Raw genomic sequence first — 20,966 nt, 5'->3', positions numbered from 1 at the left:
AATGGGAACCGATGAAGCTGTCGCTGAAGTAGATTGTGCAGTCAGCTAACAAAGCCTTTGATTTAATGTCACGTCTCTGGGTTTGATGGTTACTCTGTCATTAAGTGTTTCCCAATGGGAAAACATGTTTGCTTTGCCGTTTGTGTGCATGTCGAACACTATCTTGACATCTGATCAAATTTTGCCTCTGAAAAATAAACTGATGTGATATAGCTCAGAGACATGAAAAATTAAACGATGTCTGTGGCATCTGTCTGATGCTGGTATCAATTTATTACACAAAACCGGAATGTTTCTGATCTGGTCGATGGCACAGCGTCCTGGTGTTCACTGCTACACTAGCAGAGCGGTTTTGATCAAATATTCATCATAGCGGTTCAAATAAAGTGTGGTTTGCTGTGAATATAATTACAGTGGGAATTATCTACATATAACAAGCATCTGATAGATTTGACGTAGGTTTTTTTTTTTATTATTGAAAAAGAAAATATCTTATAAAAGAGCACTCTCTGAGGCGCTCTGGTGTCGTTAATTTCAAAAAATGTCTTTTGGACTACTTCATGTACAAACTCATTCTTGTGAACAAACCTTCATGTACAAACTCATTTCTTAGCTCTTTTAGTTTTAATTTTATTTATTTTTCTCTGAGGCGCTGTCAGTGCTTGAAATTTCATGATAACTAAAATGATTAATCTTTTTTAATTTTTTTATTATTAAACAAGGTTTATTCTGTTACAAAACAAAATTAAGACAAATTATGTGAACAACCAATTCAATACAAACAAAGGAGGTAACCGAAAAGGTGTAGGCTTAGCCGAGACTTGTTTCGCCTACCCTATTTACAAAACAAAAACAACATCTACCCATCAGAAATTAGGCATAAACAGTATACATGTATAAGTACATACAGTATATACAAGTTTTTCTTACAATTTCTTACAATTTTTTTTATTTATCCCTATATTTGTCAAAAATTAGGATTTTTTTTTTTTTTTACAAAACACAAAAACAGAAAAAAAAAAAAAAAAAAAAATTTTAGTTTGAATTCTGACAGGAATGTTCTGGATTCAAAACAAGTCTATCTACATTAGATTATCTGTGGCGTCTATGTCGAAATCTATGGGGCAAGTTTTTTCTGTAAGTTAAAAGCATCAGAAACCAGCAGGTCTTATTGTTGGAGCCCTTATATTTTTGTACAGATCGGAGGCCCATTCACACCAAAAAGGAAAACGCTCCATAGCTCTTTATCTTAAGCACACGTGTGCAGATGTCATTTTCAGCTTAATGACCAAGATCTTCAAAACAGGATGGATTCTGATTGGCTTTCATTTTTTTTTATAATTCATCAACTGATGAATGCTTAAGAAATCGTTTTGAAATCGATTCCAACCATATTGTACTTGCTATTCTTTTACATATAGACAGTTTTAAAAACTGTATCTTTATCGCAGTCATTATTTTTGTGCAAACTGTCAAACAGTCTCCTCTGTGTCTCCCCATATCACCGTATGCTGTGTATGCTCTTCTGTATCATCCACGCCACAAGGATGAGCTGCTTTCTTTCAAATCAAATCTAAATACAGGCAGAAAAAGTGCAGCTTTGTGGCACAGATGATACAGAAGAATAGCAGCATACGGTGATATGGGGAGACACAGAGGCGAGTGTTGACAAAGGAATTATTGAATAAAGTCGTTATTTTTGTTTTCTTCGCTTACAAAAAGTGTTCCCGTGTCTTCATATAACCCAGATTGCACGTCTGATGGCAGATGGAGTATTCTAACAATGACTTTCATACCTTTTCTGTACCTTGACAGTGTTATTTACTTCTCAGTCTATGGGACAGTCACAGGCCTCCCGGTTTTCATCCAAAATATCTTAAATTGTATTCTGAAGATGAACAGAGCTTTTACAGGTTTGGAAGGACATGGGGGTAAGTGATTAATGACAAAATTTTCATTTTGGGGTGGAGTATCCCTTTAATACATTTTGATAGTAAAGTTGCCTAAATAGTACTTTTTTGTTATGGGTCTACTTTGTAGACTAATGAACTTCTGATTAACATAGATCCCCTTGGTGGATTTCTGTTTATGTAACGTCTCATTATTCTTGCACATATTATGTGAAAGTTACAGGTTTTAATAGTTTTACATGGTTTCAGTTAGTTAAACTTTAAAATTAGTTAAATGTTTAATGTTTAATTAATGTTTACCTAATTCCCAGTTAAACCCCTCGGTCTTCCATGGAAAGTTGCTGTCCTCACTAACAGTTCTGTTTATGCTAAGCGCGCCCAGCAGTTCTGTCAGTAACGGCAGCGCGCGCTTTTAAATAAGATATTAGATTGGCGGCAAATGTTATGATCATTTTAAAGCTGGGAAAGAAATGCTCTGAAAGTGATTCCAACAATATCTTTCCTCAAATTTTTGAGTAAGAGTTAAAATTTTATGGTAATCTTTCTCTTCTTCTTCTTCTTCTACTTCTTCTCATTATTGTTGTTAACCCCTGGGTCTATTCCTTATTTATTCCTCATGTACATATTCCTCACTCTGTGCTCAGCCTCGTTTTGCTATTTTTTGTTCATAATCCTGCAGTTGTCTGGATGCATTTCTGTGGTCCACCACTGGAGGCCGATCTTTCTTCAGGAATTACACTGAATGTTTCCCACTGAATGAAAGAAGCAGCAGTTATTGACGAACTAAATACTTAATGAAGATGATGAGGTCAGGTCGTTGTTTATACATTATGTAGTCTAATCACTTATCAAAACCTGACTGGACCAATAGTAGTACATCCTGGGAAGGTTTGAAATAGTTTGTGACTTGTTCAAGACAAGAACACTCTTTCCTTGTGAACTGACTCTGCTAACAGGACAGATGTCACTGTGGTCCAAAAGAACATTCATCTCCTCTGGTAAGTGTAACATATATGCTTTTATTTATAGAGACTATCCCACTGGACAAATCTCAGGTTTCAACCTGAAGAAAATCCAGTTCTGGGCCAGAAAAAAAAGGCTCCACGCTGTCCCTTTAAACCTGCTGATCTCATATCAGGAACCTCTCCGACTTCAGCACACCATTTTGTTTGAAAAGAGATATCAGTGTTTAGTTTCAACACAACAGTGATGCATTTAGTTTAAAATATTCATGTTTTTGCTCTTTTTAGCTCCACAGACATTCAGGCTCAGTGTGTCCAGCTGCAGTTCTTCCAGATTTTATGTTGTGTCTTCTTTCATACAGGAAGTGTTGTGATGTGATTTATTTTTTTTATTTTACAGGGGGACACAACCCCATCATCTCAGTCCCTTGAGTGAGCTGCGTGTTGTTCATATAAAAGCATATGCGTGTATCCCCTGCTGTGATGCAGCTCTTTTTTTTAAAGCAGGTGTGTTTTCTCAGCATCTCTCTTTACAGTAGATATTTGTAGATGTGGGTTTGGCCCCTGAAGGGAACCTTTAAATTCAGTTTCATCAAGCTCAGCTATCCTCTGCTCAGATGCTGCTCTTTTATCACTCATGAGACTTAATGGAGTTAACACTATCAAGTATCAACTTTGTCTCAGAGATTTATTGTAAGCTTCCTTCAGAGAAATTGAGACATAATTGAGTTACTTGTGGTCATATACAGTAAAACATAGACATGTAAAATTAATGTGGAGCAGCTCAGATCTTTTGATCTTGGAAAAAAAATATTCTGAGGTCATATTGAGATCTTTGGGTTTTGATTGTAGTCTTTGGTATTCAGGCTAATCTGAGCACAGTTTGAGATCTTGTTAATGCATTTTCTTCTCAGGAGAAACATCTGAGATACAAGGCATTTCAGCACAAGCCTCATTGAAAAATATGAGACATTGAATTTCTGACTTTTGATTGCAGACATATCTAATCTACCTTGACAATTTGAGCACTGTTTGAGACATTAGTGAGATCTCTTCTGAAGCTCTGAAAGAGACGTGAAATTACAAATCTCTTTTTAGTACTGTAGTAGAAACATCTGAGAACCAGCTTACTTCAGAATACCCATTTAATCTCATATTTGTAGAAACAATATTGTTATTTACAGTATATTGTTACTGTCCTTTTCCCAGAGGAGAATGTAATTCCTCAATGGTTGCTCAGCCATATCTCTTTATAATTATTTACTGAAAGATTCTTCTGGGAACCAAAAACGGTTCTTCTGTGGCATTGTTATGAAAACCCACTTTTGGAATCTTTATTTTTAAAAGTAATAGGAGAAACAGCTGAGATGTTAAAGCAATTTCATGTGTGATTTGGTTTACTTTGAGTTACACATGCATTCAGGCAGGCAGGTAAAAGAGTCTGTGACTGACCCAATCGACTCCATTGTGTGAAATTTGTTTCATACTTTTGGTGATTATAGAGTTCTTCTAAACCTGTCAGACGCTGTCTGCACACCTCGGTTCTGTCTCTCTCTCTCAGCATGCGGTTGAGGGGGCACTGATGTGGACAGACTTGCGAGTGTGATTACACCGGAGATCATCGCCTAATTCCACAGCACTTCAGCTCACCTGGACAGGCCGGTAATTGCTGGTAGACTCCAAAACTACCTGATCTGCCCGTCAGATACTGATCAGTGTCAAACTCAAAACACGTCACACCTCTGCTCGCTGGAATCTCATTTCTTGTTCCTTGAGAAAAGACAGAACAGAGAGAGAGAGCGATGCCAATGCAGGCAGGTCTTTGATAGCTCAACAACTACGTGAAAATGGCCTTCTCAGAGGTTTAAAGCGGCAGGTGTCCAACTCAGCCATGCATTGCGTTACGGGCGGCATAGTGGAGGACATTAGTATTCAGGATGGTTGGTGGTTTGGCTCCCTTGTTCCCGCAGCAGGCAGGTTTGTATTAGCAGACTGTCGAGAAGCAAACCTCATCTCTGGGGAGCGAGTCGAGACCAGACGTCCTGTTGGTGCTGCATGTGAAATCAGCCCCGTTCTGCTCCGGATCACAGCGTTTGGATCCGCTCGAGTCTCAGTGCAGAAATGACCTGCATCTGCAGACAGAAAAACAGACAGCTGAGAAAGGGCTTAGGATGTACTTGATGATGTGATCTGAGAAAGGGCTTAGGATGTACTTGATGTTTCTGTACTGAACAGCCAGCATTGAGGCTCAGAGCTTCTGATCCAAAACACACTCTAATCTGTTGTTGTCTAGTGCTGAACGTAATCACATCAATCTTTCCATATCTATCCTGTGTATTTCCATCTATCTATCTGTATTTTGTCATGTCTGAAAAAAATCTGTCTGTCTGTCCCTTCCTGATTTCTTTTTTTTTTTGCATGTTTGTCAGTTTTAGATGTTTAAGAAAATTTAAGTATTAGTAAAAGATAACACAAGTAAACACAGCATGCCGTTTTGGATTTTACTATTAAGGGAAAATAAAATCCAAAACTGCATGGCCCTGTGTGAAAAAGTGTTTGCCCCCCTTAAAAAAAAAAAACTGTGGTTTATCACACCTGAGTTCAATTTCTCTAGCCACACCCAGGCCTGATTACTGCCACACCTGTTTGCAATCAAGAAATCTCTTAAATAGGACCTGCCTTACGAAGTGAAGTAGACCAAAAGATCCTCAAAAGCTAAACATCATGCTGAGATCCAAAGAAATTCAGAAATAAGTGAGAACGAAAATAATTGAGATCTATCAGTCTGGAAAAGGTTATAAAGCCATTTCTAAAGCTTTGGGACTCCAGCGAACCACAGTGAGAGCCATTACTCACAAATGGAGAAAACATGGAACAGTGGAAAACCTTCCCAGGAGTGGCCAGCCGATCAAAATTAGCCCAAGAGCACAGCGGCGACTCATCCAAGAGGTCACAAAAGACCCCACAACAACATCCAAAGAACTGCAGACCTCACTTGCCTCAGTTAAGGTCAGTGTTCATGACTCCACCATAAGAAAGAGACTGGGCAAAAATGGTCTGCATGGCAGAGTTCAAAGATGAAAACCGCTGCTGAGCAAAAAGATCATAAAGGTTTGTCTCAGCTTTGTCAGAAAACATCTTGATGATCCCCAAGACTTTTGGGAAAATACTCTGTGGACTGACGAGACAAAAGTTGAACTTTTTGGAAGGTGTGTGTGTGTCCCATTAACGTCTGGCGTAAAAGTAACACCACATTTCAGAAAAAGAACATCATACCAGCAGTAAAATATGGTGGTGGTGGTAATGTGATGGTCTGGGGCTGTTCTGCTGCTACAGGACCTGAAGACTTTCTGTGACAAATGGAAAACATGAATACTGCTGTTTACCAAAAAATCCTGAAGGAGAATGTCCGGCCATCTGTTCGTGACCTCAAGCTGAAGTGAACTTGGGTTCTGCAGCAGGACAATGATCCAAAACACACCAGCAAGTCCACCTCTGAATGGCTGAAGAAAAACAAAAGTAAGACTTTGGAGTGGCCTAGTCAAAGTCCTGACCTGAATCCTATTGAGATGCTGTGGCATGACCTTAAAAAAGGCGGTTCATGCTCGAAAAACCTGCATAGATGATTCCTCCACAGTGCTGTAACAGACTCATTGCAAGTTATCGCAAACGCTTGATTGCAGTTGTTGCTGCTAAGGGTGGCCCAACCAGTTATTAGGTTTAGGGGGCAAACACTTTTTCACGCAGGGCCATTTAGTTTTGGATTTTGTTTTCCAACAATTACAAACATGCATAAAAAAAAGAACTCAGGAAGAGGGCCAACAATTTTTCACGCCACTGTATATTCATATAACTGATATTTAAATATTTTAAATGTATAATCTTAGCATTTTTTTTTCTTAAATGTATACATGCATGTGCATTTATATAAATATACACAGTGCACACACATATATTATGTAAACAAAAACCTTTATTTTGGATGTGATTAATCATTTGACAGCACTATTTGTCTTCTCTCTAACCATTATTTTTGTCTCTCTTTCTATCAGCCACTCTGTTTATCATTCTGTCTGTCACTCCATCGCAGCCATGCTATCTGTGAGGACCACAAAAAATGCAAGGCTTTAAAAAAACACTAACTTTGCTTTTCTTTCTTTAAAATTAATAACATTCATTTCTTTGAACTCTTTGACTTGTTTCCTTACTTTCAAATTGGAATTGCAATTCCGCATCCTGTTTGCGACCTCAATACAAATTCAACTCAAATTCAGCAGTTGAGTTGGATTGTAAAAGGCATTCTCAGTTCAAAATTAAATGCCACAACCCTGCTGTTTATAAAAGCTACCTGAATAAAAACACATCAGACACATGAATGAACTCTGTTGCTCCCTTGAGTACTGAGGTTTGATACCGACCCAGAAACACAAAAACATGTTAATATAGGAACAGCAGGGCTACATGCTTGCAGTGCATTAGCCAAATATTTGTATTTCTATATTTGCATACTTATGTAGAGTATATCTCTGAACTTAGACGTCAGCTGCAGAATCAATCCCTAATTTAAACTCCAGATGTCAGACAGGGATGCATATTAAAAAAATCGAGTTAGAATGTTTTTCGTTAAACTATTTTTAAAATCCCAGACTGCCTAGAGAGAACACTCAATACATGCTGCGCGTCCATGATTCCCTAAAGAGCACTCGCTCTGAACCGAACCGTGGATCCCTGCATAGACTAACTCAAAGCAAAACTTCTGCTCAACACCAGTGGACTCATCTTTTGGAAAAGCTATGTAAAGGACTGCAAAGTAAAGAATTGGGATTCTGGCTGCATCCCTGTTTACATATTTTGACTCACTAAAAGTATGTACTTCACTGCCTGGAGATGGAGAAGTACATACTTTTTAGTACCCTGCTTTTTTATTCTTTAAAATCCTGCTGAAATAATAAAAAAAGGCAACTTATACCAGCCTGAAGTGGTTTGACTAAATATGCAAGACTGGTCCAGTTTGTTGGTTTTTAGAGAGGTTTTAGGCACTTTGCTTACCAACTTAAAAAAAAAAAAAAGAAGCTTGGCCAAGTTAGGAGACCAGCTAAGACTGTCAAACCACCCTTTTTGCTGGTTTTATTTCACTTTGGTATAAGCATGCAAAAAAAATCTTTGCACTTTTGAAATCCTGTTCTCAATGCGCTAATTTGAGATGCACTGATCTGAATCTCACATACCAATCTTTATAATACAGATACTTTACTCATTGTGTTTTTTAACTACAGGAAGCAGGTCTGAAGTCAATGTTCTGCCATGTTGATCATGGACTGACATTAAGCCATCTTAAGCTGTAGATCTCTAATTTAAACAATCTTTTGCAGGCTCAGAAACTTTAGCTAATCCTCCGCTCGTTACCGAGAGAGCCGTGTTTTATATTGGTTCTCTCTCACTGGTTTGCTTCATCAGCGTTTCAGGGCTCCACTGAGACACGTTCCTCTCGGTCTCTCTGAAGTAATTGCCTTCAAGCCCACCGTTTTGTTAAACAGAGAGCGCAAGAAATCCAGACTTTAAAACGCCCTCAACCCTCATGATGGAAAACATTCTTTGTGCTGTGCTTTAAGCATTTGCAATTACATCTTTTCTTGCATTCAAATGAAGTTATACTTTTTGTAAGTAATCTTAGTTTAATTAGAGGAATTTGCTTTAATAAGTCAGTCGCAAGTACTATTGTTCATACTTGATGTAGGAGTTTCATTCAACTGCTAATACCAAAAAGCGAAGTTGTTTCTGTGGTGCGAGTATCACTGATTTTTGTCACTTGTCTCAGTCTGATGACCCTTATGGATTGGAGGATGTGATCCGTATTGCTTCAGTTTCTCACTCTGAAAATGAGTGATAACTAGCCTTTAGCAAACCACTTGTTCTCTCTCTCTGTTACTTTCTCTCTCTGTCTTCATGTTTTTCCTCTGAACTCCAGCTAGACAGGATTACACGTTTTATTCCCTTTGAGAAAGCCAAGTCGTTGAAGGAATGCAGTTGGTAAACTGAAAATTATTTCCGCAGTTAGGAACAGGGTTTTAACTTGTGTATATCGTAATGGCTGCAGAATTGTTTAATTCTAAAGTCTGATAACGTGGTTTCAAGAGGTGCAAGAAAAGATAGAGATAATGAAAGAAAAGCGAGTGGAAGGTTAATAAAAGCTTCTCATAATGGCGCTCGGATGAGCGTGTGTGGGTGAGAAAGGTCAGTGTTCCATTTTATTATGAAAATTATGACTTTCGGTTGCTCCATACCAATGATAAAGTGTGTGCGTATGTGTGGCAAAGGTTCGCTTTTATGAAACTGGCAATATTCTCAGAGCTGAGAGCTAACAGTAAAACAGCTTGAGTTTCAATGACATTGATTTGTCAGAATCAATGGTATCCCGCTATTGTCGGCTCACTGTGATCTCTCACTGCCCTTTACAGCAGTAGTGCTACTCAAAAACAGCCGTGTTGATTTTAAACTCTTCAATAATGCATCGAGTCTGTGTTTGACTAATCGTGGCACATTGGTTAGCTTCAGTACTAACAGCATCGTAGCTCCCTCATCTCCCAGTTACAAAACTTTTAACTGTGACTAATAATTGGCAGCATTTAAGTCTCTTGTGTTTCTTTAATGCTAGCAGCACCAGAGCATCTTGTCATGCATCAGTGAAAAGTTTGTAAAAATAAGGCCCAATGTACCATATTATGTGCTTTACCAGTATTTTAAATCAGGCATTTTTGTAGGGATGAATAAAATGTTGGTAAACTTGACTGAAAATGTTGCCAACTGGTAATGTTCTGCCATGTTGGACATCCTTTTTGCTGACTATTTTGTGTAAAAGAGTGAAACTCTCCAGTGCATCCACACTCTAAAAACCCGTAAAAAAATACATTACACAGACATTACATAACATAATATACTAATACAATATTAACCAGACACACGTACATCTGTAAGATGTCTGATAAAGATCACTTGATCTGGAAAGCATCTGCTGTGTACAAACATCTGACAGATGTCAGTTTTACATACATTCTAAATCATAAACATCTTAAAGACATCTAATAGACCTCTATTTGACATATAAAAGGGAACATCCTATAGATGTATTGCAGATGAGCAAACACTAAAAATACATCTTCCAGATGTAAATGCAGACGTCTAATAGATGTCTCCATGATGTACGTGTGCTATCAGGGAAGGGATTTTCCTTTTTTAGAAATATAATTTTCAACAGGTGTTTGCATTTTGAATTTTGTACTGCAGTTATTCAGACCTATCTGTTTTATTTATTTTAGTCATTATTACTAATTTCCAGTCTCAACTTTTCAAAAGATCCTGAAGACAGCATAAGACAGCAAGTGTTTTAGCATCAAGGTCATTCCTCACTGTTTTCCACAAACTAAAACAAACCTCTGGTTCTCAGACCAACCTGCATTTCAGTAAACACCGGGATGTACACCGATCCCTGCAGAGAACCGATCATTATTTGTGCTGTTTTCTTTCAGTTTAGTTTGAATAGTTTAGAGTCAGGCAGTGAACTAGTGGCCTTCAGCTGCAGAGCAATCTCCACCCTCAGACACCAGTGAAATAACAAATATGGAGTCCTAATAATGATGAAAAAACTGCTGATTTTTTTTCTTTTTGTTTTGTAATTTACATGAACAGTGCGATAGCGGCGGTCTTGTTTGCCGGTTCACTTTTGGGAAGTCTCTTACAAATCAGCGTCTTTTGTTTGCCTGTGTTCTCCGGTCCTCTGGGTCCTCACGTTCCGTGGGAACGTTCGTGGCGAAGGAAAGTGATTTGTCTGTCAGAGTTAGCGGTTTGTTCATCTATTGTTCAGACTGAATGGAACCGTGCAGCTTTCAGCTCATCCGGGCTGCAGAGTTTCTCAATGAGGACGAAATGAGATTTTGCAAAGTCATCTTTCCTAGGCACATTCTTCCAATGTGTTTCAGTAGCTAAAAAAAAAACCGTCTCCGTTCTTTCTACTGCGTAATTAAATAAGTCCAAATAAATGCGCGGCCATTTCAGAGATTAGATTGTTATCCTTACAAATCCATTCACATTGAGCAAGGTTTGCTTTGGCGGTCAGTGTTTGCATTTGTACGCATTAGTATGACAAGACAGGAGGTCAGGATGCTCACCAAAATGGACAAACAGTCTTGGGCGGTAAATGTGAACGGACACACATAATCTAACAGAGAAACAAACTTAGTGAAACGATATGAATCCATAAAGCTGCGTCCCGCGGTAATGAGGTTTGCTGATGTCTCAGCTTTTATTTCAGCCGATGTGCACGATAGAGGTTATTATCCCCGGAGAGGAATGGAGATTTTATCTCTCTCCATCACGCTGTGTTCGGATGTCCTTGGGTGGTTTTGTTTTAGAGGCATCCGCAAATATTTTTGGGCCGTGAGGCGATTTAAGATCTTGGCCACATAACACTGTGACAAAATAATGGCTGCAGATTGGAATACTACCTTTACTGGACACTGTGCTGTGTACACCTCATCACCATGCACATGAGTAAGCTGAAATGGTTATTTTTGCATCTTTGTGTGATTTTGTGCACAATGGCATAATGTTGATGATGAACAATCCTTTTGTCAAAGTAGGGAACTTTAAAATAGCCGTTGATGCCATTTACCAGTTTATTAGTCAAAACTATAATGCAAGGTGTGATTTTCAATGTGGATGCAGTATTTCATGTTTGATCTGTCCTATAGGCTATTGCACTTTTAGTATTATCAGTGTTTTATGCATACTGAGAATTAGCACATATTGTGCACAGGAGACACTATTTACTGCAGAAATAATACAAGTAGTATGTTAGGCTAGAAGTTATTCTGAACCATATAAATGTAGGCCTATCTCTGTTCCAAAACCTAATGAGCTTCCTTGCCATCTACAGAGGTGGGTAGATTACATGTAAATTGTAGTCCATTACTGATCCAAATTACATGACAAAAATTGTAGTTAGTAAAGTAATCCATTTCATTCAGGTAATGTAATTAGACTACTTTTTGATTGAGTTTGATCTAATACGTTTATCGCATTATCACGTTATTAACAACAACAATCAGTCAATTTTCTGTAGCTACCTGACTTGAGCAACTGTCCATAAAACTGGAAGACTTTCTGAATCTATATAAGTGGTAGGCTATTTCAGAAAGGTAATTTTAAAAGATGAAAAGGAAAAGAATTAAGGAAAATCAATAAATTATGAATAATGTGAAAAATGTAATAATGTAATAAAAAAGTAACTGTATTCTGATTACAAGTATTTTTAAATGTAGTATAATCAAATTAAAAGTATTTATTTTTTGGTAATCTGATTATGTAATCCAGATTACATGTAATCAGGTACTACCCATGATCTGTTTTCTCTGATGCCTTACTGTTTATGTAGGCAGATCACTAGGAATTGAAGTTAGTGAACAGGGTGCATTCTTTCTGGTAGTGCTTTTTTAATAAAACAAGATGTTGCTTGTACTTCTACCTATTTTCATTGCAGAAACACTGAATTTACATCAAAAAGCAGGTATGTATGTGTTTTATTATTATATAAAATGCCAATTAAATCCAACAGTTGTGCGATTGGAATGAGAGCCAAATCAATCGAGTCAGATGATGCATTATTATTCTGGAAAAAAAAGAAGTAAATACTCAAGAATAGGCTGTTTTTCAACAAAACAGAGGAAGTTTGTCCTTATCCGAGACGGACAGCCTCTGCTCAGACACAGATAGAGGAAACTTTATCTTCACCTTCCGAGAGAGAGTCGCGCTGGTGAAGAGAAAACGAGAATGACAGAAACACACAAATGACTGTCAAGCTGTCAGGAGAGGAGCGCATTCATTAAAATATCTGACGAGGAATGCGGTGTTAATTCTCACCTTAATGATTGACGTGGGAAACAATAGACGGCGCTCGGACGCATTAATTGTTTTCTTTTGAATGAAAATGAGTGACATTCCGTGCGTTTGTGGCGTGTGAAAGTTGTTCGGGATTCTGCCGTGTGTGATTTCTGGCAGTGTTACATTGAGGGAGTTTAAACAAACGCTTTCCAAACTTTTAATCAGTCCAGCTGCACATAAGTCTCTCTTTTGTTGTCTTTTTGCTTTTAACAGATTCACTTTGCCTAGGTGTTGGATGTTTCTAATAGATTGCATTAGAACAAAACAAGCAAGACGCATCCTTTAAAGTGTGTTTGCTCACATTTCCTCAGAGCCATTGGGAAGTTTTGACTAAAACGTGTTCTGACTCAAACTCAGGTTCACTGAAAGTTTCACTTTTCAGTTTAACAAGCAGTTTTTGCTAAATGTAATACTGATATATGAAACAATGAGGAAACACAATTAGATTTTTATTATTCATGACTATTAAAATTGCTAATAATTAGGGTTAGGGATTTGAATAAAACCCTATATTCAGCATGCAAATTTTATCCTGCATCTAAGGAACTGGGCTGTGATTGTTGAATGATTAAATATGCACTAAAATCACACAGATTTACACTGAAGAAGGGAGACAAGTCATGTATAGACACATGGACCAGTGAGAAACTCCATAGCTACCACATAGCAAACATTTATATAGTTTTTTATTTTTATTAAATTATTTATTTTGAATTAGCTTTTATTTTTTATATATTTTTACATTTTGATCATTATATATTATATTATTTTCTATTTTAATTTTAACTTATTTTAAATTTTTGTAACTTTATTAGTTATTATTATTATTATTTCTACCCAGTTTTAATATTACAATTTTTAGTGTATGTGTATATATATATATATATATATATATATATTATATATATATATATATATATATATATATATATATATATATATATATATATTATTATTTCTACCTAGCTTTAAATTCACAATTTAATTTGTTTGTATATATATTATTTTTAGTAAATTTTACTTAAATTTATGATTTTAATTTGGATTAATTATGTTAGTTTTGATGTAATTTTCTATGTAATATATAAAAGCAGTTCTAATTTTAGAAATGATCTAATATACTGTAAAAGTAATTATTATTATATTATTATTATACATTAGTAAGAATTCTCTTCTGCTCACCAAGGCTGATTAGAAATGGCATAAAAACAGTAAAATTGTGAAATATTGTTACAATTAAAAAAAAAAAAAACGTTTAAATTTGGATATATTTTAAAATGTAATATATTTTTGTGATGTAATGTTGAATTTTCAGCATCATTACTCCAGTCTTCAGTGTCACATGATCCTTCAGAAATCATGATAATTTGCTGATTTGTTGCTCAAGAAACATTTCTGATTATTCATATCAATGTTGAAACATGTTGTGCTGCTTCATATTTTTGTCGAAACCATGATACATTCTTTTTTTCAGTATTCTATGATAAATAGAAAGTCTGAAAGAACAACATTTGTAACATTATAAAGGCCTTTACAGTCACTTGTAATCAATAATGCATCCTTACTGAATAAGAGAATCAGTTTCTTACAAACAAACAAACAAAATATCATTCTGACCGCAAACTTTTGAGTTGCAGTGTGAGTATTTGTTCATATCAGAGTAGCATGTCAGCATTGGAGTGTCATGTGTGCATTTGCTTGTGCATGTAGTGTCCCAAACACTGCCGCTTATGTAGTCAACATTCAGCTCACTTGGTTCACTTGGAGAGAAGGTTGATGAGATGTTTTGTGTCTTCATGGGGTCTGGAGCAGCGACTCTATGAACTCCCTGAGGGAAAAAACACCACAGCTTCAGTAAACAAGCCATATACAGTAGGAATGAGGGAGGTGAGGTGTGTCGACTGAGAGCCAGGCACAGAAACCCAGAATGAAGAATGCTATTGATAGAGACAGAGATGGCATGTAAATGCTTCTCTCTCTCTCTCTCTCTCTCTCTCTAGAGATGGCATGTAAATGCTTCTCTCTCTCTCTCTCTCTCTCTCTTCTGTGGTGTGAACCTAGGAATAATGTATGATGTGACCCTTTAAGACAAGATGCTACCCTCATTTTCTACTCTATGCTAATACAAATGTCTGAATTATTAGTAGAAATGTTTATATTTTGAATTTCAGAATGCATTAGTAGGAACAGAAATCTCAGCTTCTACTAAAATATACATGGCCGAAATATTTTTGTCTTTTGTTTTAGTTAATTTTAATAAATCTGGTGATTAGTTTTTAAACATGGGTCAAAAAGTAAGTGTTTTTCATTTATTATTGAGTGTGTTTTAAATGAAATAAACACATTAATTCTGTCATTATTATTATTATTTTTTGACTTGAGGAATCATGCAACAGATGTTCATTTGGGTCTAATTTGCAGAGCAGCAAGAGATTGCGAAAGTTTGTGATATTTAAAAAGTGGTCATGTCCCAGTAAAAGCCTGCAAAAGCTCCCTGAAAACTATGTGCAAGTGCACCTATAGGGCAAAAAGGATGGTCACAGCAAAAGTTGATTTAATTTAGTTTATAGAGGTTCACTGATAAAGAAAATTTATTTATGACATTATTTTTGACAGCATCCTCATTTTGCAGCATTTTTACACAAGTGCTAAAACTTTTAACAGTACTGTAGCTTCGCAGGTCGGTTTCTTGAAGCGTCTGGAGACGTTGCCACAGTTCTTCTGGATTGAGTCTGGCTCAGTTTGTTCTGCTTCTTCATGTCATTCCAGACTGGATGATGATGTGATTAATTATTACAATTAATGGCAAAATGAATGTTTGGAAATGTAAACTGATATTTCCTACTGACACACTACAACAAAAGATAGAAATAACTGACTTAAAACCATTTTTAGCTGCTGAAAATAGTGTTGTAATAATTATGGCCTCCACTGTACATCTCAATGTTATTTTGAGTTCCCCCTTAACTTTTATAAATAAATTTAAATATCATGTAAAATGCAGTTATTCTTCCAATCAGTTCTAAATAGTCTAACAAGAAATATTTCCCCCAAAATTAAAATGAGATTTTTATTCTCCAATGTCCAGTCAGGTCTGCCATGAAGTGTTCGGGTAAATGCTCTTCTGTGTTGTAAGTTCAATAGGTCTCTCTGAAGTGTAATGCCTGAGCAGTTTGATGTAGTGAATTATTGGATCTGACTGCGGCTTTCATGAACCTTTCATTGATTCAGGTAAGAGGAAACGGTTGTGAGTGTTTTCAGTGATTCAGAGGATGATAGACGATTCTGCTGTGTTCCTGTCATTGTATGCGTTTACAGGACACCAGTGACTCTGTACTGTAACATGAGATCATGTGATTTAACCTGTGATCTCACACTGCAGGTGAATCCAGACGTCACTTCAGAGCTTCATCTTGTTCTGTACACACAGTTCGGCTATTAAATGGGCAACAATGAGCCTTTTACTACATTTTGGCACCATGTTAACATTAAAAAAAGTTGTAAATGTTATAAAACTAAGAAAGTGTTTTTCTTCAAGGTTAACTAAGGCTAAAGCCATTAAAAAAAAATAATAATAATAATAAAAAATCATTACTTGAAGTAAAATAAATGTTGAAATATAAAATGTGACCCTGGAGCACAAAAGCGTCTTAAGTCTCTGGGGTATATTTGTAGCAATAGCCAAAAATACATTGTATGTGTCAAAATTATTGATTTTTCTTTTATGCCAAAAATCATTAGGATATTAAGTAAAGATAATGTTCCATGAAGATATTTTGTAAATTTCCTACCGTAAATATATTCAAAACTTACTTTTTTGTTTAGTAATATGCATTGCTAAGAACTTCATTTGGACAACTTTAAAGGTGATTTTCTCAATATTTTGAAATTTCTTTTTTTGCACCCTCAGATTCCAGATTTTCAAATATTTGTATCTCAGCCAAATATTGTCCTATCAAACTATACATCAATGGATTATTTATTCAGTTTTCAGATAATGTATACATCTGACATTTAAAAAAAAATGGACCCTTATGACTGGTTTTGTGGTCCAGGGTCACAAAAAAAATTAAAATTAAAAAAAAATAATAACTAATATATATATATATATCTATATATATATATATATATATATATATATATATATATATTATATATATATATATATATATATATATATATATATATATATATATAACATGACTGGTTTTGTGGTCCAGGGTCACAAAAAAAAAATTTAAAATTAAAAAAAAAAATTATATTTATATTTATTAATTATCAATTAATGAAAATGACAAATACACAAAATAAAATCTAATTCAAAATAATAACAAAAATGGTCCAAAAACTCATTAATATATTATAATAGTATATCAATGATAACAAAATAACACTGAATTGAATATTTTTGGTGTATTTATGTGGTGGCAACTAGTGGTTGACACTTTCACTTCACTGTAATGTTTTTTACTACTTTATTCTTATAATATTATGACTGTATCATTTTTGTTTTATAATATTTTTTGATCATTTAATGTTGCATCCTTTTTTTGGAAAACTTTATGGCTATATTCTGATGTAAGACCAATTATGAGACATGAATATGAATGTTATCAAGATCTTATTTATTTATTTATTTATTATTATTGATCATGAGCAGGAAAATCTTGCATTTTTTTCTTAAATTTGTTTAGTTGGACATTAGTTTTGAATTTTTTCCTTTTTTTGTGTTAATGCTGTCATTATTATAACCTTTATTTTACCAGGAAAGAAGCACATTGAGATTAAGAATCTCTTTTACAAGAGCGTCCTGGCCAAGACTGACAGACACAGCACGTTTGAGTGTAACAAATAACATCCAACAATACATACACATATACACACACACAAGCAAATCCATCTAATTTCAATATCAATACATAACTAGCTAAAACATCTGCAACGCGATGTTTCATTCTCCAAATCATTTAAAACTACTTTCAAAGTGTCCCAACGAAACCAGTTCTTCAAGTTTCAATGTACTTTTGCAAACAATTCCAGGCAGCGGGAGCAGCAAATTTAAATGTCTTTTTCCCCAACTCCGTACGTACCACTGGAACAGACAGTAAAAATATATCTTGTGACCGGAGGCTATAGCTACAAGCATACTTTTTACAGATGTATGTACAAAGATAGGAAGGATGTCAAAATGTTAAACACTTAGCTTTAAAAGTAATCAGTTTTATCTGCTGCGTTTTGCAGCTCAGGTCACTCCCAAAATAAATGACAAGCATATTTACATGTAAATGTGTGTTATATGCATATTTTTCTCTCTTCTGGTCACTGAAAACCAAGCAAGAAAATCTTGCAAAATTGTCTTTAGTTTAAATTTTCACACTCTTTTGACTTGAAATCCCATTGCAAACAATAATAAAGCTAAAAAACAAATAAATAAACTCAGTAGTCTAGCAAACAAACGTAGAAGTTAACTCTCCCACCCCGTCTGTAGTTCAGCGGCTCTCAGGTGGATGTTTGTACATTCATGTGGATGGATGGTGCTTGTTTTTCTCTCTATAATGGGACATGATGCTGTAATGGTCTGACTGCACTAGTGTTGGGGTGGAGGAGAGAGACGAGCGCCGCAGTAATGGCTCCTCCGCTCCCCTCCGCTCATTATTTTACCACCGATGAGCCCGCAGAGAGTCTAGCGTTTCTGCTCCGCTGCAGCCCAAATGCATCCAGCATACATCACCGATCCGTGTGTGTGTCTGTGTGTGTGTGTGTGTGATTTAGGGAGTTGGAGTCCAGGAGTAAGTTGTGTGTGTGTGTGTGTGTGTAATGAGTGGCTGGAGATGTGGAGCCGGTGTGTGTGAGTTTTGGGCTCTCTGAGGCGTTTGCTGTGTCCTGTTCTCATGACGAGATGGCAGATTAAATGGAAATTGATTGTGAATTGTTAATGAATGTTCAGGAGTTTTTGGACTGCATCATCATATGAACTTTGGCTCACACATACACACAGAGTCTCTCACACATACATAATGAGCAGGTTTTCAGCAGATATATTAACATCTCAAATCTCACAACATAATAATTGTCCAGTGGAGTGTCTGTGATTTTATATTGATAAATGTCAGTTTTATAAAGCATAAAAAGGTAAAAATACTTAGCTTTTATAAATATTTTATTATATATATATATATAATTTTTTTTTTTTCTGTACTGCGCATTATGTGTCAAGTGTGTGTGCTGCACACAATCTATTTTATTATTTTATTATTATTGTATTCACATGATCTGTCTATTTATTTATTTCTTCTCATTATTACGATTATATTCAAATTTGTTTGATCTGTGATCTATTTTTATTTGACATGATCTGCTTTTATATTTTTATTAATTTTGGTCAACTTTTGTCTGTGTGCTTTTTTTTGAGTGCTGCACGTTCTGTCAGTGTAATTTAATTGAAATTATTTTTTAATTGTTTTATTATTATTATTATTGTTATTATTATTTGACTACACATGATCTGTCATTTTTTAATTCATGTTTTTTTTTTTTTATTATCATTTAATGTTTGTATATGCTGCACATGATCCTTGTTAATTTTGCTTTATTTTATTATTATTTTATTGTTATATTTGATTATTTTAGTTGACTTTTTGTGTGTGCTTGTGAGTCAGTTTTGATGTCCAGCGGTTATGACGTCAACTCAGTTGATGATTTTTGTAATTTAAAGCCGCATTTACTCAGCAAAGCTTGGATTGTGAATCCTCTGCTTATGAACTTGGCCAGTCAATTTATGTTTCTGCTCAACATCATCATGTTTCACAGATGAATGACACAACGGTGAGTAGGCTAATAAAACATTTTCTGTGAGAACTAACACTTTAAGTTCAGTGCTTTTATAGATCAAGTTTAAAGAAAGATCACTACTGTTGCTTAGATGGATTATCTTAAAAGTAGTTTTAAAGTAGTATTGTAGCTTTACATGAAGAAAACGTAAACAAAACCTAAATCTTTTGAAAGCCTAAGAGAGACGAAATACAGTTAGCGTTGAGGTGTCTGTTTGTGGCTGAAGGTGAGAGATAATTGCGTGTTAATTGGTGTGAGTTCTCATTAATGTGTGATGTGACCTGTGTTAACGAGAACTACAGGCGTGACAGGATGTGGACACGGTGGATATTTCATTCAGGGGATGAATGTTACGCTGTTTATGGTCAAGAACATCTTGACGTTGAAGTAATCTTCACTCAGCAGCTACCGTGACTCATCCAAGAAAGAAAAGGCAAGTTTAAAACTCCCACATAAACTCATTTGTGCTCCAGATATAAATGATTCCTCAAATCATGATCAGACACACCATTTTCACCTGGTAGCTGATAAAACAAGTGAAAAAAAGGCGTTGGATGATGGACCTGAGACACATCTACAGACCTTAATTGAGACATTTGATTTGGAACTATACGTAGCCACATAAAAACACCCTAACAACCACCTAGAACGTCTTAGCAACCAATAAACATTTAGATATTTGTAGCAGTTTTCCTTTTCATGGTAACTGTCTTTTCTTATTGGTGGACTTCTTTGAATGGGAAGATGTGGGAATAATGCTCTGTTCCCAAACCTAAAGTTCTTCAGGTTTACGCTTAATCATATATGGCTTATTTTGTATTCAGAATGTTGAAAACCTTAAGATTTGTATAAAAATATATAATCACTATACTTAATGTTAGCCATCACTAATACTTCTTATTGCTAAACATATTGATACCATTTTTAAGATGAAGTAGCATGAGATGTGCTAACTAAACTAACTGTGTCACAATAACAATACAAATGAAAAAAACCTCCAAATGAAAGAACCTAACCTCCTGACAAACACTTTTATGTTTTACACTTTTTACAAGATGTAATATTGGTCTTGGGTGTCCCCATAATATGTCTGTTAAGTTTCAGCCCAAAATGCCCAACAGATCATTTATTATAATAGCTGGAAAATGTCATTTTTGGGGTGTGTCTAAAAAAAGAGCGTTTTAGGAGTGTATTGCTTTAAATGCAAATGAGCTGCATAGTTAAAGAATACTTAATGTATGCACACAAATATGGTTAAAACTCTAAGCACTATAACAACATGACATTCACAAAGGAGTCTGGAGTGATACACGTATTAAAGTAGATT

The sequence above is a fragment of the Cyprinus carpio genome, chromosome B3, assembly GCF_018340385.1.
Source record: "Cyprinus carpio isolate SPL01 chromosome B3, ASM1834038v1, whole genome shotgun sequence".
NCBI lineage: Eukaryota > Metazoa > Chordata > Actinopteri > Cypriniformes > Cyprinidae > Cyprinus > Cyprinus carpio.
This window is presented reverse-complemented; position numbering follows the sequence as displayed.